Source organism: Euprymna scolopes, chromosome 10, assembly GCF_053919585.1.
Source record: "Euprymna scolopes isolate OS-2025 chromosome 10, ASM5391958v1, whole genome shotgun sequence".
NCBI classification, from domain to species: Eukaryota; Metazoa; Mollusca; class Cephalopoda; order Sepiida; family Sepiolidae; genus Euprymna; species Euprymna scolopes.
The window spans coordinates 31,246,075-31,261,161 of NC_136491.1; the positions used below are offsets into that span (position 1 = coordinate 31,246,075).

The 15,087-nt window shown below is 35.2% G+C and overlaps 2 protein-coding genes across 4 annotated transcripts in view; one reads left to right on the top strand and one right to left on the bottom strand.

Annotated features, from left to right (window-relative positions):
• The window catches only part of LOC145285907 (bis(5'-nucleosyl)-tetraphosphatase [asymmetrical]-like), a 59,118-nt gene that overhangs the window by 17,437 nt on the left and 26,594 nt on the right, over nucleotides 1–15,087 (bottom strand). The window lies entirely within an intron of this gene.
• The window catches only part of LOC145285904 (pentatricopeptide repeat-containing protein 1, mitochondrial-like), a 90,987-nt gene continuing 88,588 nt past the window's right edge, over nucleotides 12,689–15,087 (top strand). For both annotated transcript variants that reach the window (XM_080134380.1, XM_080134379.1), the window contains exon 1: nucleotides 12,689–13,843. The gene's annotated coding sequence lies outside the window, so the exon portion shown is untranslated. The remainder of the gene's footprint in view (nucleotides 13,844–15,087) is intronic.

Genomic DNA, 15,087 nt, shown 5'->3' on the forward strand with positions numbered 1-15,087 from the left:
AACCTCATAATTTGAAAATATTGTCCAGTAAATATTAGATACTTACATGAATTTTTTCTATTTCATTCAATGTTTTTGGGTTTTTTTTTAGATATTAAAAAAAAAATTAATTGCATAAAGAAGAAATAAAATATTTTAAATCAAAAAATCATGTATTTTTTCAAGAGAATAAAAAAAAAATGGAAAATTTGTCGGGGGGGGGGGAGTTATAAAAGTAAATTTACTTATGAGTGAAATGTGATAATTTTTCAAGTACAGTGACTCATATGACTAACTTTATTGTTGACAGCAAACACATGTCAGAAATACAAAGGAGAGATAAGGCACATGTCAGAAAATCAAAGGGAATACAACCAAAAATAAGTACGTTTTTGAAATAATTAATTATGGCACTTTTCGGTCTCCGTAATTGTCAACTGGAAGAAAGGGAGACAAACACGCTCTGTGACCATCTGATATTAGAATTTTAAATCGCGATCTTTTTGAATACTTGCTTAAAAAAATTCCTTATTTAAAAAGTACATGGAATATAAAATATAAACATGGACAAATTCTTATAAATGAAGAATGGAAGTACCAATTGATTAATATTTTTTATAGGTAAGTGATTTTTTGGAAATTTATATAATTTATTATATTTGGAGTAAGTTAAAATTCATTGAATTTCTTTAAATCTTTTTTAAAGAAAACCGATTTAAAAAAAACAAAATATTGCATATTTTTCTATTAAAACTTATTATTTTAAAATTTAGTCTTTGCTCCTTTTATTGAAAAAAAAATTAGGGTTTAAATTACATTTTTCAAGTAGTTATAAGCTTCGAAAGATAGTGAGTCTAATTGTTCAATTTTTTTCTCACTCATTTTTAAAATGGTGATACTGCTAGCGCTATACCAGAAATTACGAAGTATGACCACAGAAGAGACGTTGCAAGCTTGTCTCTGCTTTATCATTATTTTCATGGCAAGTGCTCGTCTGAGCTCCAATCTATGCCTTCCCCCAGCCTGATTTTGACGACAAACACTTATCTAACTGAAACCACTATCAATAATTTCTCCCACTCTTTAACTGTGCCTAAACATAGATTCCATGAACAAAGCCTCTTTTTTAGAACTGCATACCTGTGGAACTCTCTTCTGTTTTCCTGCTTTCCAACTCATTACAATATCGTCGTTTTCAAGTCCAATGTGAACAAGTTCTTGATGAGCCGTCTCCTTAAGTAATCCAATTCACCCAATTTCCACTACTAACGATTACTACAATATTTTCCCATTGATTACTGTACACTCATTAACTCTTATCCTCGAGTGGCCTCCGGGCCTTGATAAGTGGTGACTCCTTTGTAAAAAAAAATATAAATACATTAGCTGGCAATAACCCAATCCCTATTCCGCATGAGTGTCCAGTCTTTACAAACTTTTTATCTTTTCTTAAAAAGTTGCCAATAAATTTATTTTGTATGAATAGACTTTCTAAAATTGCTTTCTTTTCTAAAGTTGCTTTCTTTTCTAAAATTGCTTTCTTTTCTAAAATTGCTTTTCCTTTTACATATAAATTTCTTATTTATACAAACTTATTTTGATACACCTATGCAAATAGGTTTTAACTTTCCTTTTTTGTACCAAAAACCGAATGGAACTTCCATGAACAAAGTTTCTTTCCTATGATATCCTTTCTGTGGATCAACATACAACGAAGCTGCTTTCCAACCGACTACAACATGGTCGTCTTTAAGTCTAATCCAAACAAATACCTGCCAAGCAACCCTAACCCTAACCCTCTTTTTCTTGACTCATCAATAAAATAAAAAAAAAAAATAAAGAAATGTTCACCTGCATTATGTATGCATGAATATTTAAAAGACAAATTGAAAATCAAAATAATACCATTTTAGATGAGACTCTCGATATTTAAAAATACCTTTTTGGGGGCAAAACTTTGTTTTTTCTTTGTTTTTGTTTATATTTTATATCAATCGAAAGTGTAGTGAACTGGTGGATATATTATACAAAATTTGAAAATAAATAGGAATTGTTTTGAGAAAGAAACAAACAATTTGGTATGAAGTCGACCGCTCCGTGTTTATTTTTCTGCCGAGTCTGACGAAAGAAACGAACAACGTGTTAAATTGAATTTAACGAACTAGAATTTATTTCATGAAGAAACAAATTAAATGAAAGGATACAGCACATGTTTAGTTTGGTGTGCGTCTCTCGCTGTTAACTGGTGAGAAGGAAAGTCTATTGTTGTAGAGAGAGAAAATCAATCCAGGCCATGGATAGAGAAAGTGTGTAAGGTGTATGTACTGTCTGTTGACTCTTGCCCCACACATAGTAGCAGGGGATGTGACACGTGCGGGCGCGCGCGCTCCGAAAGGGAGCGGTTGGTCTGTCGACCACTTAGGTCGGAAGTCGAATCGAAAGGAAAGAAACAGCTCATGTCTCTTGCTTTTATAGTTGTTTCCGGTGGTCTTTTGCGCATGTGTGGATTTCTTTCAAAGGGGAAGTGATGTTGCCCATGTGTGCGTGCGTGTGTGTGTATGCACATGAATGTGGGTGTACGTACGTGAACGTGAATATATCTACGTGTGTGTACGTGTGCACGTATTTTTGTGTGCGCGTATGTGTATGACAAGAAAAATGGCTTGAGATGTGAACGCGTGTTTTTGTGCGAGACTAGAAAGGGCTCGTACAATACTCCCCTTCCCAGGAAAAAAAAATATGCAGTGTATATATATATATATATATATATATATATATATATATTTTTTTTTAAGTAATGTTTTGGGCAATTGACTTTTTGTCCTGTTTTTTTTTTTGCTGTTGGTGTGGTTGTTTAAAAAAAAAAAAAAATGGAGTGTGTTCATAAAAAAAGTTTTTACTTATGCGTGGAAAAGGTGTTTACTCTTTTTTTAGGCTGACATTTGTTTGCTTTTTTATTTGTACTGACATGTGCAACGAGTTGCTTGGAAAGTGAAGTAAATTGTTTATTTGGAAGAAAATTTTTGTTCGTGCTGACGTGGTGTGTCCAGTTGCCGGTGTCTTCGCAAGTGAGTCTGCGGTAGAGTGTACATTGTCTGTATGAACGCTAGTTGCACATTCGTTTGTGTTGAACGGTGAGTGTCCAGTTGCCGGCTGTCAACGAAACTTCCAGTTGTGAGTTTATCCGTGTGCGTGGTGCATCTCAACTCGTATTGTTAATCCAACTTCTTCTTATGTTTTAATAGGGATATCCTGTTTCTTTGCTGTTGCATCTGCTGTGCGGGAGAGAATGTGATTTTGCTCCTCGTGTTTTTTGCAGGGTAATGTCAGGAACCCGTGAAAAATGTTTGTCGAGCTCGAATTTTTCTTTATATTCGGTATGAAGTCGATCGCTCCGTGTTTATTTTTCTGCCGAGTCTAACGAGGGGTTTCGTCATTGTAGTTCGTCCGCTGCTGGAGAAATTCTCTTTTTCCTCACCATCTGTATACCCAACATTGTTTGTGTTTAGTCAAATAACGGGGTGTTGTGCCGGTTGTCTGAAATGGAAAAAAGTTCTGGAAAAATGAGGTCCATTAGCGCGAAGAGGAAAAGGGGGGTTCAATGCCATTGTTGCTTGTTGAGATTCTTGCTGGTAGTAGTTTACTGGTTGTTTTTCTTTGTTGTTGAAATGTTCGTTTTCTTTGTTTTTTTTTGTTTATCAAATAAAACGTGCGTCTCGCTCAAAACAATTCATTAAAAAAAAGTAGAGTCACCATGTGTGTTCGTTTCACGTCAGTCGGTCGCCAGTTTGTTGCGGGACTTGTGGTATAGAAGAAAATGCGTGTTCATCTCACGTTCGAGTGTCACCAATTTGTTGTGGTCTAGGGTATAGAAGGAAATGCATGTTCATCTCACGTTCGGGTCACCAATTTGTAGTGGACTGGTGGATATATTATACATATCCCCCAGTCGTACAAAATAGGAAAAATGAATTGTTTTGAGAAAGAAATGAACAACGTGTTAAATTGAATTCAATGAACGAGAATTTATTTCGTGAAGAAACAAATTAAATGAAAGGGTACAGCACATGTTTAGTTTGGCGTGCATCTCTCGCTGTTAACTGGTGAGAAGGAAAGTCTATTGTTGTAGAGAGAGAGAGGGTGAGAAAGTCAATCCAGTTTGGCTCGCGTCTGTCACTGTTAGCTGGTGAGAGGGAAAGTCTATTGTTGTAGAGAGAGAAAATCAATCCAAGCCATGGATAGAGAAAGTTTGTAAGGTGTACGTACTGTCTGTTGACGCTTGCCCCACACATAGTAGCAGGGGACGTGACGTGCGCTCGCCCCGAAAGGGAGCGGTTGGTCCGTCGACCACTTAGGTCGGAAGCCGAATCGAAAGGAAAGAAACAGCTCAGGTCTCTTGCTTTTATAGTTGTTTCAGGTGGTCTTTTGCGCATGTGTGGATTTCTTTCAAAGGGGAAGTGACGTTGCCCGTGCGCGTATGTGTGCGTACATGTGTGTACGTTAGCGTGTGTGTGTATGCACATGAACGTGGGTGTATGTACGTGAACATGAATATCTACGTGTGTGTACATGTGCGCGTATGTTTGTGTGCGCGTATGTGTATGACAAGAAAAATGGCTTGAGATGTGAACGCCTGTTTTTGTGCGAGACTAGAAAGGGCTCGTACAAAGGAGTGGGGCAAGGCAAGCCTTCTACTGAAATAGATGATGTCCAACAATTCTATTTTTCTTTTATTTACAAGGGAATCACCACTTATTAAGGCCCAGAGGCCACTCGAGGATAAGGGGAAAAGTGTATACAGTAGTCAAAAGACAATATCATTGTAATCATTAGAAGTGTAGATTTGGTAAATTGGATTACTTAAGAGAAACGGCTCATCAAGAACTTGTTTACATTGGACTTGAAGACGGTCATATTGTAGTCAGCTGGAAAGTAGGTAAACGGAAGAGAATTCCACAGGTGTGCAGTTCTAAGAAAGAAGCTTTGTTCATGGAATCTACGTTTAGGTTTAGGCACAGATAAAGAGTGGGGGAAATTATTGATAGTGTTTTGAGCCAAATGAGCGTTTTTTTGTGAATGTTTGGCAATGGGGGAACCATAGATTGGAGCTCGAACGAGCACTTGCCATGCAAATAACGATAAAACAGAGACAGTCACTATGCCGTATATTGGAGGCATTATATATGTATAAATATTTCGTATAGAAATTAAAAGCCAAAAAAAAAATGATGCATTTTTAAAAATGCATAAAATCGTTTGATTTGGGATTTTTTATTCTTTTTTTTTTTTTTTTTGACATTTAATAAGGTCTTCTTCAGAACAAAACTTGTTTTAGTTATTCATTTTTTTCTACTTTTTTTTTTTTTCCTTCATTTTCCTCATTTTGTTGGAATTAATTCATACCTGGAGAGGAGACAAGCCTTCCATCGAGATAGATGTCCAGTAATGACTGAGCGATATGTTGTGTTATATGGCATGTGTTTGAAGAAAGAAAGATGTTCACAACATATATGGCCTCTGTTCTATCTCAAGAGACAATGGATACCTCTTTGAGCAATTCCCAACCACATTTCTTCTGAGTCGGTACTACTCGATTCCAGTGACAAGGAGAAATCCAGGACAACTAGAAACAATGCTGAGATAAGCAAAGAACACATACAGCACCTGGTATTTCGAAATGGTCACCCAGGCTTAACAATGTTTAACTTTGGTGATCTAACAAGAACCGGTATGACAGTGTGATTATGCCATATATTGGAAACATCATGTATGCATAAATATTTCATTTAGATATTGAAAAAAAGATGCATTTGAAAAAAATGAATAAAATCATTTGTTTTTTATTTATTTGTTAATGTTTTTTTTTTTTTTGAGATTTAAAAAATGTCTTCAGAGCAAGACTTATTTTATTTTTTTTCTAACACCCCCCTCCCATTTTGTTGGTATTAATACAAAGAGGAGAGGCAAGCCTTCCTTTGAGATAAAAGATGTACAGCAAGGTATAAGTCAATTCTGGGCGATATGTTGTTTTTTTTTTGTTTTTTTTACACGGTGGTCACCACTTATCAAGACCCGGAAGCCACTCAGGGATAAGGGTTATAAGGGTTGTATTTGGTGGCGCACGTTTGAATAAAGAAATGTTCACACTTTAAATGTTTATTTATTTATGTGTGTGTATATATATATATATATATATATATATATATATATACACAAATAAAACTTTCGAACGGATGCACCGAATTGAAAAATTCTTTTTTTCTCTGGAAGGTGTGAGTTCCTAGATTGTTCTTATCTATATATGATTCGGAACAACGCCAAGTCACACAAAAAGCCCAAAGTAAGGGTTTTTGGGCCGTTTCGTGCAATTTTCGAAAAAGTTACCTGGTGCAATGGATAACGCGTTTGACTACGGATCAAAGTTTCCAGGTTCGAATCCTGGCAAGCTCGTAATAATTTTAACCATCATTTTATCCAACGTTTACTCGTTATCCTTACCCTTAGTTAGGGTATTTTTGTTTTTCAGTGATTTTGTTTTGTGCATATGGGAATTTCCTATACTCTTAGTTCACAGTGATGCACCAAATTGAAAAATCCTTTTTTTCTCTGAAAGGTGTGAGTCCCCTAGATTGTTCTTATCTATATATGATTCGTAACAACGCCAAGTCACACAAAAAGCCCGAAGAAAGGGTTTTTGGGACGTTTCGTGCAATTTTCGAAAAAATTACCTGTTCATGTCAACGGAGTTTAGCACTGTTTGTATACTAATACATATACTATACTGTATAATAATTTTAATCATCATTTTATCCAACGTTTACTCATTATCCTTACCCTTAGGGTATTTTTGTTTTTTCAGTGATTTTGTTTTGCGCATATGGGAATTTCCCATACTCTGAGTTAACAGGCTAAGCGTTGATGGTAAGACGATGTTGAGTGTACTTGATTTTGAGTGTACTCGATTTTGTGTTTGATTCGGCGTTGTGTGTGCTGACGTGGCGCAGCCGCTAGTTTCTAATAAAAATTTAATACCAAAACTTAGGCAATTTCTAAATGAATCCAATCATTTGCTATTACCTTTTAATGTATAAGCTTCAACTTATCTAAAAATATATTCTTTGGAGCAAAGCAAGTCTTGCTCTAATTTTCTAATTTTCGAAAAAGTTACCTGTTCATGTCAACGGAATTTAGCACTGTCTGTATACTAATACATATACTATACTGTATAATAATTTTAATCATCATTTTATCCAACGTTTACTCATTATCCTTACCCTTAGTTAGGATATTTTTGTTTTTTCAGTGATTTTGTTTTGCGCATATGGGAATTTCCCATACTCCGAGTTCACAGGATTAGTGTTGATGGTATGACGATGTTGAGTGTACTTGTTGACTCGACGTTGTGTGTGTCGATGTGGCGCAGCCGCTAGTTTCTAATAAAAATTTAATACCAAAACTTATGCAATTTCTAAATGAATCCAATCATTTACTATTACCTTTTAATGTGTAAGCTTCAACTTATCTAAAAATATGTTCTTTGGAGCAAAGCAAGTCTTGCTCTAAAGAACATATTTTTAGATATCGAATGTCTCAACTTAGTTATATAAATAAAGCAGTAGATGTAGGTTTGTGTGTGTAAATGTTTAACCAATAAACTCTTAAACTACTAGTCACATAACACTGAAAAAATTAACAAAAAATATTAATCATACGCCAAAGATGGGTTTACATTAACGAGTAAAATCTTTGTTTGGATGGATGAATAACGCATACAGAACTATTAATATGCCAGCAAGTTAAATACAAAATCTTCATTTCAACTCACCGACATATTTCTATTACTTTTGCGCATGTGCAAATTCATTCTTGAAGTGGTTTAATTTTAAATCTTTCTTGTCTATCCATTGATAGCTAAAACTGTAAGGAACACGGCTGGAGCGCTAAATGTTTTGGTTTTGATTCTATCTGATGACACCCAAATCATTTTTTTTTTTTTTACTTTTGAAATCAGTACTATATATTAGGTACAATATAATATTCAATAGTGAATCGATGCTGTAATAATAAATACGAAATCTGCATGAATTAAAATATACTTAAGCATATTTTACGACCAGACACCGCTAGGTGCCCCCCTTTTTTTTACATAGGCATCACCACTTATCAAGGCCAAGAGGCTACTCGAGGGGGGCCATAGATTGGAGCTCAGCCGAGTACTTGCCATGAAAATAATGATAAAGCAGAGACAAACTCGCAACATCTCTTCTCTGAGAAAGAGGTTGCAGGGAAGAGAAAAGGACATCCCCTACGAGGCTACAAAGGCTGCTTATCAAAAAAAAAAAAAAAAAAAAACAAATAAATAAAAGAATAAATGATTCTATTCATGTAAAAAACACTGCATCATTTTTTTTGTTTCAATAAATAAAAAAATAATTTTTTAAAAAATAAATAAAAATACAAGACGCCAAATGGTCCGAGTCTCATCAGGCAATAAGATAAAACGGTCTCAAATGAAGGAATCCTATTCCAAAAAAGGAAAACATTACATAAAAAGATTTTCAGCAAAATTTGGGATTGGCAATTTTCATGAATTTGTAAAATGAAGAAAAAAGAGAGAAGAAAAAAAAAAAAGTGATGAAGACGTCTGCCAAATCTAGTTCCAAAATCTATAATGATCAGTTAATTAGTTTGTAACATCACTCAGTAAAGTCTGCATCTAACATAGATGGCACCACTACTAATTAAAAAAAACAAAAAAAAAAAAACAATCTATATGAACTTTATAAAGTACTAGCAGGGGTGCCCGGCATTGCCCGGGTATTTGGAAACTAAAAAAAAAAAAAAAGTTTTGGCAAGCAGGTAAGCTTGAACCCGAAGCCTTGAGGTGAAGGTGAGAAAAAAAGCCCGTCCTCTTACCACAACGCTAAGAAGGCAGAGAAGTGAGAATGGTTAAAATTAAACAATTAAAAACTTAAATAAGTTTAATGAGATCAAACATCATTCCATAGGGGAACAAAATCCCACACTTAACTTTGGCTGTGAGTATTGTTTTTGGTTTTGTTTTGTTTCCCCAAGATGTTGGGAAAAACCAGCTCCCCATAAAAAGGGGAGCGTCTAAATGAATAGCAATTGTCTGATATGACGGGTTTTTACCGCATTGATCAAAGCTGCTTGCTTTCTGGACGTCCCTGGCAGGAAAAGCCAAGGAAATGCCTTCACTTCGATTGGTTTTACTTTATTTATACAAAAAATAAAAACGCCAACAAACACGCGACACAACAGAATAGTGCAAATTTTATAAAAGTCGATCTAAATAAATCTAGACATGACGTCCCTTCACAAATCGTAGATATTATGATTTAGGGGGTATATAAAAAGTTCTAAAACATAGTAACCCCCCCCCCCGGAGAACCCCGGTGAAAAAAGCCTTTGCTGGGCATACAAAAATGGGTACGCCGCTTTTGCCTTTTATATGTATAGAAGATAGATTAACCTTCCAGTGACATGTCAAATATGCGTTCAGTTGGATTATCAGTTAACAAATTACCTATTTAAGTTTACTGTTGCAAATTAATAAAACAATGAAAAAATCTGAATTTCGTGTGTTGATAAAGCATTGCTTTCTGATGAGAAAAAATACTGTTTAAGTAAAGTAATGACTTGATAAATGTTATTTAAAAAAACTTTTTGGTCACCAGACAAAAGGAGGATGGACCTGTAAATTCATCCTTTTCTGTGCTTTTTTTTTCTGTTTTTAATTAGGTTGTATTTTGGACAAGCACTAAAAATCGTTTATTTTAATCATTTCTTTTTTCTTTTTTTGGTCAGTAATTCACCCTTGTCCGTTTGTCCGTTCGCACTTTTCTCAATAACTACGCCTTGGAATTTTTTGAAATTTTGCACAAACATTAAACATGATATGAGTAAAAACGTAACAGAATGGATTTTCCAGGAAAACTCCGGTTGTCCCCCTAGAGGTGACTTTTGGGTTAAAATGACTAAAATTGACACTTTTGTGCTTATTAAAAAAAAATTGATGCCTTGGATTTTTATAAAACTTTCTGAAAAGTTGTAACTAACTGATTTCTATATAATTTTGTTTGTCTATACTTTGCGATAACTCTTGAGTGTGCCCCAGGGGCTCATTTAGGGCTAATAAAAACACTCCATTTTTGGGAATATTTTAACATATTTGTCCAAAATTTTCTGTGTATGTCTATTTAGCAGTTTTGTATGGTGCTGAACTCAAATTTAAATATGTTAAGGCCTTGGGGACTTTTGGGACTAAATGGGGGGAGGGCAAATGATGGACTTAGTCATTTTTTTTTTTGCATGGTGCAGAATTCAAATTTACATATGTTAAGGCCTAAAACTGCACCGTTTGTTCATTTTACCAGGATCTGACGTCCCCTGGGGACTTTTGGGAGTAAATGGGGGAGGGGATTTTTTTATGCCTCGTTCACTGTGCACTCACAGGAGACCATATATGAGTTCCTTGTTTATTCAATTCTAACTGATTCTTTTTTGTAATTTTAATGGAAAAAGCGGGGGAGGGTAGAGCGGTAGCTCTAGATATATCTAAGGCTTTTGACAGGGTATGGCATGAAGGTCTTCTCAGGAAAATCAGATCATATGGTATCACTGGAAGAATGCATGACATAATTAAATCCTTCTTAGATAAGAGAAAAATCGAGGTTGTCCTCGACGGTCGTACATCTAAACAATACGATATAAATGCGGGAGTGCCTCAGGGGTCTATCCTAGGACCTCTGTTATTCCTAATATTCATAAATTACCTCCCTGACAAAATAGCCTGTGAGATGAGTATATATGCTGACGACACTACACTCTATAACAGACACGACAAAAAAACAAATGAACACATATCTAAAGAAATGGCAGAAGCACTAGAGGATGACCTCTGATCTGTAGTGGAATGGGGACATAAATGGATGGTCACATTCAATGCTGCCAAGACTAAACTCGTTTCCTTCAATAACTACAAGAAACCTTCTCTACCACCAATAGCAATGGCCAATGACTCTTTATCTGAAAGTACATCCTATAAACTCCCCGGCCTAACGCTCTCAGGAAACATGAGTTGGAACAAGTACATTGAGAGTATCGCCAGGACCGCTGCGAAGAAGGTAGGTTCTCTCTACCGTGCTAGAAAGATACTAAGGCCCGAAAGTATCCTATACCTCTATAAGGCCACCATTCGCCCATGTATGGAGTATTGTTGTCATATTTGGGCTGGTGCATCTGCCACTAATCTCTTGCTCCTAGACAAAGTTTAAAAGAGAGTCGCCAATCTGATAGGTCCTGAACTGTCATCTAAACTTTAGCCCCTATCCTATCGACGAAATGTTGCATCACTCTGCCTTTTCTAACAGTACTTTAACAGTGAATGCTCTGACGAACTGCAAGCACCTGTGCCCCCTTGACGTAAATACCCACGACAAACCTGACAAGCAGCTAAATCCTACCCCTTCACAGTAGAAATCCCTAGATGTAAGAGAGCCTTCTACTCCAGTAGTTTCTTCCCCAGGACAGGTAGACTTTGGAATTCCCTGCCGGGTCCCTGCTTCCCCAACTGTACTGACATGCAGAAGTTAAAGTGCAACATGAACCGACATCTTGCTGCCCAACTCCCTACACAGTACCCCTGATGCCTATGTCCCTGATAGTAGCCCCCTACAACAAAGTGGCAATATGCCTTGTTTGGTGTGAAAATGTAATAAAATAAATAAATAAATAAGTTTAAAAAAAAAACTTTATTTTTAAAACTCTCAGTGCAGTGTAGCCATCGACGTCAACTTAAATGTGAAATTGGATTTTTTGAAGAAAATATTTTGAAATCGAGGGGAATAAAATGTAATTCCAAATAATATTTTTCAGTTTTAAAAGCTTAGTGACACTTGAGATTCCATGATATTAATTTTTACTTTCTTGGGTATTCACACACTCGTGTGGCAGTTTCAGGAAATCAACCAATCACTTACGTGTTTGGGGGAAATTATATCCTGTTTTGATTATTATTTATGCCTCGTTAAGTATGCACTCACGGGGGACCATGCATGCTTCACTTTTTTTCTATTTTTACAAGGGAGTCATCACTTATCAAGGCCCGAAGAGGAAAGTGGAGAGAAGGCTGAGTGGTTGAGTAGGGTTTCTTGGAGAGTCCTTTTTTTGCGTCCTTTTTTGAATTGGAGAAAGTGTGGCTGTCCTCGGCGAAGGTACTACGCTCACATCGTTTCTGTCAAATTCTAACATTAAAATGTACAGAAAGTTTGCCTTTAAGAGAAAGGGGGGTGGGGTTGTATTACTGTACACATAGATTCGAAAAAGTTGTCAAAAAACAAATAAATAACAAAAAAATGTTATCAAAGGCAAGATAAGTTACTTTTCTACCATACTGGATATATTTTTCGTGTTTTTATTCAATGTAACATGTTTATTCAGCTCGAAAAACATACAGTGTTTACCGATGTATTGGAAAATTGAAGATGGCGCCTCATTCCCTCTTTAACACGGTAAGTATGGGAAAAGGTGTTATAAATAAAAAACTAGAAAAAAATACTATTAAAAACCCGCCGAATATATGTCAAGCTATGTCACAGTAACATATATTGAGCGAGTTTTTAACAGTATTTTATCCAGTTTTTTATTTATAACACCTTTTCCCAAACTTACCGTGTTAAAGAGGGAGTCAGACGCCATCTTGAATTTTCCAATACATCGGTAAACACTGTATGGTTTTCGAGATGAATAAACATGTTACATTGAATTAAAATACGAAAATTATATCCAGTTTGGTAGAAAAGTAACTTATCTTGCCTTTGATAACATTTATTTGTTATATATTTGTTTTTTGATAACTTTTTCGAATCTGTGTACTGTAATACAAACCCATTAAAAAATATTCATTTTGATTAAAAAAATATTCATTTTGATTTTAAAAAAATATTGTTCATTTCGATTAAAAAACATTCATTTTGATTTAAAAAAAATTCATTTTGATTAAAAAAAAAGTTTAATTTTAATATTTGTTTATTGTCATATCAAATGTTTTGCTTGTGTTCTGCTTCAAATATTCATAATCTTACATGCATAATTTTCATTTAATTATATTAAATAAACTCCAAGTTTACTACAAATCAAATCGTGTTCCTTCACTTTTTTAAAATGTAATTTATAAGTAATTAAAGAACGCATTCTAATCTTTAAAATCTATAATACAACGAAATATTCAATTGCTTATAATACTTAAACAAACAACTTGTGTGTTTTTTTTTTTATTATTTTTTATTATTAATATTAGATGAGTTTCAGTATAAATCATCGTGTTCTTTATTTCAATCCAATTTTGAAGTTTTGTAACGCTGTCTGTAAAAATTACTGTTCATTATTGACAGTCTAAGAGTTCCACATATCTTGCTTGTTGGGACCTCGGCGATGACGTCATTTTTTCAGCTGGCCGGCCATCTTTGTAACGAAGGCCACGCCACCATCCCCCCACCAAAAGAGGAAGCCTGGCATTTTCTCACCCGAAAGGGGGGAGCTTGGCAGTTTCTCCCCCCAAAGGAGGGAGCCGGGAGATAACTCCATCACCGTATAAAGTTTATCAAAATTTGACGAGATTATTTTGAAACATGGTCAGAAAAAATACATAGAAAAATATTTTATCTATTCCTTTTTCATTTATTTTACAGAGTTTCTCTGTCCTTTATTAGTCCCTTTTTCGTTTAAAGGCACCCCATTATCGTCCGCGAAAATAGCGAAGATGGCCGCGATACGATAGATCTCATTAAAAAAAAAAAAAAAAAAGCGATTTTTTTTTCATGAGAACTTTATTCCATAACAGGTATGTACAATATAGTTATTTTTCAATATCTTCGGTTTTTAATGTCTTCGTAAACTGCACAAACATCTTTTTTTGGGGGGGGGGTACTACTACAGCTTATCGCCGAAAATGGAGACGCCATTTTTTTCGGGCGCCTGTCGTCAGAATCAGAGTGAGAAATCAGTATTTGACACTATGACCGAAGCATGAAATAAAAAAAAAAAAAATTAAACTAGAAAATGATTAATTCCGGAAAAAACTAATCAATACGTACCCCAGCGTAGTATAAATACGCCCAACCACCCATGTTAAGAACGGCTTTCGGAATAAAGACACCGCCCCAACCTCGAAAGCCATTCTTAACATGGGGAGGTTGGGGTGTACGTATTGATTAGTTCTTTCCGGAAGTAATCATTTTCTAGTTTAATCTTTTTTTTTTTTTTGTTATTTATTTCATGCTTCGGTCATAGTTTAAAATACTTATTTCTCCCTCCGATTCTGACGACAGGTGCCCGAAAAAAGTGGCGTTTTCTTTTTCGGCGATAACCCTCCCCCCCTTTTTTTTCTTTTTTTTTTTTTTTGCGGATGCCAAAATTTACCAGAAACCTGTTATTTTCTATCCTCCCCACCTTATAAATATTAACTTTTTTTTTTTTTTTTAGAAGCTCCAAGTATTTTATTTTAATACAATTTCCCGTTTGTATTAACGAATGCGCTTATTTGTTAAGCCTCACCTTTTCTATGAACAGAAAATCAAACGTTATATAAGTAAATAAAATAAATGTACACGTAACGTACGAAAGTACATGCAAGTTGATTGGGATAGTGAAGTGGAAACGAGAAGTGTCACAGGGTGCATACGGTGCACACTGCACATGAACCTACGCAATACATTTCTTCGTTGTTATCGTGGGGAGGCTTCTACGTATTGATCTTTGTGAGTGAATGTGATAGATGAAAGATATTCATTGAACGATAATTCTGCGAATTTAACAAGAGCCGCCAGAGAAACACGCAAGAGGACGGCATTTTGAAGGGGTAAAAATAGAAAAAAGATAAAAAAATAAAAAGCCAACAAAAAATCTGAAATTTTACACCAAAATAAGTTTTTGAGGTCGTAATATGTTTTAGGTGTGTAATACTGTTTTTAAAAAGATTTTAAATCTTTGATTGTAATTCCATAGAAAATAGATATTTTGAGGACTTTCTGGAACTTTCAAAGTTAAGGGATTATCGCTGGCCAGCGCGAGAGGGGGGGGGGCAAA